This window comes from Chrysochloris asiatica, unplaced genomic scaffold, assembly GCF_000296735.1.
Source record: "Chrysochloris asiatica unplaced genomic scaffold, ChrAsi1.0 scaffold00262, whole genome shotgun sequence".
Taxonomy (NCBI): domain Eukaryota; kingdom Metazoa; phylum Chordata; class Mammalia; order Afrosoricida; family Chrysochloridae; genus Chrysochloris; species Chrysochloris asiatica.
In genome coordinates this window covers 1,648,246-1,652,300 of record NW_006408780.1, presented here as the reverse complement: position 1 = coordinate 1,652,300, position 4,055 = coordinate 1,648,246, and the positions used below count along the sequence as shown (strand labels likewise).

Below are 4,055 nucleotides of genomic sequence, written 5' to 3'. Positions count from 1 at the left end.
AGGGATATCATGGGAGAGAAAGACCTGCAGGACATCACTGGCCTTCTCAAGCCAAGCGTCACAAGCACATAAAAACATTACTGTCATAGTCACAATGAGGATGTGATTGTGCAGGGGTAGAACTCTCACCTTCCATGCAGGAGACCTGGGTTCTATTCCCAGCCAGTGCTCCTCATGTGCCAGTGAAGACTTGCTTGTTGCTATCATGCTGCATGGGTTTCAGGCAGCAACCCGACTAGGACAGACTAGGAAGAAAAGCCTGGTGAGCTACTACTGAAAATCAGCCGATGAAAACCCTGAAGATCAGTGCCAGGTGCTGGACACAAGAGAAGGCAGGACCAGAGCGTCAGCAGTACTTGCTGCATTTAGGACGCTGCGAGGCGCATGACGTTTGGGGTCTGATGTGGCGTAGAAATGTCTTCCCTCCAGGATGGAAGTTTCTTCACTGTGGGTGTGTGGTCCACTGGTGCGGGGGCCTTGGGGACTGCTGCCGTGACTGTTCCTAACCAACACAGGCATCTTTCTGTCCAAGTTTCAGAAAGCAACACTGGGCTACCTGGAAGATATAGACCTGAAAATACTGCAAATGAACTCTGGGAAAAGAATGGAGCTGTGATCGTGGCTGTACCGAGGCCGGGCCATTTCCTCGGTCAAGAGGAGACTGCAGACCTCTGCTTCCTGAAGCCCCAGCTGGATGAACTGGGTGTCCCCCTACACGCAGTTGTGAAAGAGCAGATCAGGAATCAAAAGAAGGACTTCCAGCCGTATTTCAAAGGAGAAACCTTTCTGGATGAAAAGAAAAAGTGCTACAGTCCCCAAAGGCGGAAGAGGATGTTTATGGGATTTATCTGCCTGGGTACAACTTCTCCGGGGGCCCAGAATGAAGGCTTCTCTGGAAACCTGAAAGGTGAAGACTTTATCCTTAGAGGAGCTCTTGTGGTGGGATCAGGAAAGCAGAGTGGTCTTTGTGAACTCCAAGAGAAAGAATTTGGAGGCAAAAGTAAACCCTATGTCTGTTCTTGAAGCTACTAGGGAGATGAAACTATAGACCTTGTCCAAACAGAAAACATGATCTTGTTGAAACTGCCCAGCTCAGTGATAACTGGGACACGTGTGTTCATAGGAATCTGTGTCCCTCAGTATGGATTATTCATGTGTTTTAGAAGTGTGCTCTGTTTAAGCACAATACAGGCAAAATAGCTCCTAAAACATTAGGCTGACAAAATTTAAAGAAACTAGTGAGGGTTGCTTCTGTTAAAACCTGAGCAATACTAGGCTGAAAGTTTACTGCTGGCACATCATTACAAACGCATAGTGTTTGAGGGCTGTTATTTGAAACCCTTTTTGCCTTGAAATTTCAAGGAAATTAACATTAGACTCGAGAAGATTAGAGAACATAAGGTTTTTGACTTAGGTTTTATATTAACTGACTTCTACAATGTAAATCATACTCATATGATAGAATTAGTGTGCTCTAAGATGGTTTGATAAAGATAGATTATAAAGTGAAATCTCTTTTTTCATTGTCTCCATTCTAACCTCTGAGGTTATCTATCTAGAATAAATGATCACCTCTGGCTCTAATAAAATCAAACCTTAGAAAGGGAAGAAAAAAAAAAATCCCTATGGATCACAATGGCCCAATTTGCAACAGATCCTGGAGCTGGTGCTAGATCTGACAGCATTTCATTCCGTTGTGCATGAGGACGCTGTGAGCTGAGGATTTGACTAGAGAACAGCTGACAACATTATTGCCACTGATTGTTGTTGTTATGTGCCGTGGAGTCGGTTCCGACTCATAGTGACCCTGTGCAGGGTTTCCAAGACTGTAAATCTTTATGGGAGCAGAAAGCCTCATCATTCTCCTGAGGAACAGTTGGTCGTTTAGAACTGTTGACCTTGCAGTTCACAGCCTGATTCGTAACCTCTATGCTGCCAGAGCTCCTTACAGTCACTGATTAGAAGAGTTTATTAGTGGATGATTTTAAAGGGTCTCTTTATGACCTTCTGTATGGATTATACCTCAACATAAAGAAAACAAGATCTTCCCAAATGAGGCAACACACAACATCATGATAAACACAGAAAAGATTGATGTTATTGAGACTTTCTTTTTACTTGGACCCACAATCAACATCCATGGAAGCATCCATCAAGAAATAATCAAAGGACGGATTACATTGAGTAAATCTGCTGCAGAAGACTTCTTCAAAGTTGTTCAAGAGCAAAGATGTCAGTTTGAGGATGGAGGAGGTATTTTCAAGTGCCTCGTATGTATTCAAAAGCTGGAAGAGGGAAGACTGAAGGAAAATTGATGCCTTTGAATTATGATGTTGGCAAAGAATATTAAATAAATCATGGGCTGTCAGAAGAAGGCACAAATCTGTGTTGGAAGAAGTACACCCAGATGCTCCTTAGAATTGAGGATGGTAAGAGTTGGCCGCCCTATAGAAAGGCATCATGCTTGATAAAGTAGCGGTTCAGTAAAAGAGAGGAAGATCCCCAACAAGATGGACTGATACAGTGACCACAACAAGGAACTCAAATTTAGCAATGATTGTGAGCATGGCGCAGGACTGGGCAGTGTTTTGTTATGTTGTACAGAGGATCACTGTGCATCGGAGCCAATGGCTCCTAACATCAACATTATAGTAATATATCACAGTTACTGCTGGATCAGCTCCTCCTGGGTGAAGCACGTAGCCCCTATCTGACACCAGACACACCTCACTTGCCCTGTAGGGTGAGTGAAGACCCCCACAGTCCACAAATATTATAAATTAGAACTTTCTCCTCTCTGTACTCCCACCCTGGATCCTGACTACCTGGTAAAGAAGCAGCCCCAACCCCTGACCCCACTGGAGGGACAAATTAGTCAGTTGGCAGAGATCTGAGGATCTTGGACAGTGGGATGAGGAGGTGAGCCAGGAGGCAGTGCACTGGGGGTGGGGACCTGGAGCCCACCTGGTAAGCAGTCTCTACACCATTGAGAGCCTGGTTTGTAAACGGGTCCAGAAAGCTGCAGGATAGCAGAATGGTCAGGGAAGATGGCCACAGCCTCAGATCTATGACTCCACACTCACACCCACCCATCCATTCATCTATCCATACGTCCACCTACCCACCCATCCATCCATTCATCTATCCATATGTCCACCTACCTACCCATCCATCCATTCATCTATCCATACCTCCATCTACCCACCCATCCATCCATTCATCTATCCATACCTCCACCTACCCACCCATCCATCCATTCATCTATCCATACCTCCACCTACCCACCCATCCATTCATCTATCCATATGTCCACCTACCCACCCATCTATCCATTCATCTATCCATACCTCCACCTACCCACCCATCCATCCATTCATTCACCACGGATTCATCCATCCATCTATCCATCCAACCAACCACCCATCCACAATTAATCTACTCACCATCAGGCTTCCCTGGGTGAGAAGTGGACAACCATTTCCAAATCAAATGAGGAGTCGAATGCAACCTCAGGTGGTGGTATTGGACTGCAAAGTCTGTTTGAACCACAAGTTCGGCAGTACAGACTCACCAGCTGCTCCTTGGAAGCCCCGTGCAGGGTCACTATGAGTCGGAACCAACTTGACAGCACTAAACAACAACTACCCACATCAGCCCTACAGCTGAAACCCCACTGTGTATGGGGTTGAAGACAGTAGGGCACAGAACCCCCTTCCCCGCCACACACACACACTACTCTAGCCTCCATTTGTACAATTCACTTCCCTCCTTTTCCCTTGGAAGACTCCTCCCGTTGGGTAGGTCCTGCTCTCCCACCCTCACCTGCTAGGTGTGTAATTGAATCTGACCTCCCTCTCGAGCTCCAAAGCCTCGTGACACCCGGACCTGGTTTTGTTTCTAGGCAGTTGTTTGTAGTGTTTCCTCTAAGTGGAACAAATGGGCAGAGGAACAATTTCCAGTCCCAGTTGGCCTCTGTCCAGCTGTGGAGATGGCCAAAAGGACACCTAGATAAAAGGATGGGGTTCTGGGAGAAGCTGAGCAAGCACCCCTAGTCA

General features: G+C 46.2%; 1 pseudogene; it reads left to right on the top strand.

Annotated features, from left to right (window-relative positions):
* Positions 1-414: 414 nt before the first annotated feature.
* On the top strand, positions 415-1,072 carry LOC102828117 (annotated as a pseudogene).
* Positions 1,073-4,055: the final 2,983 nt, after the last annotated feature.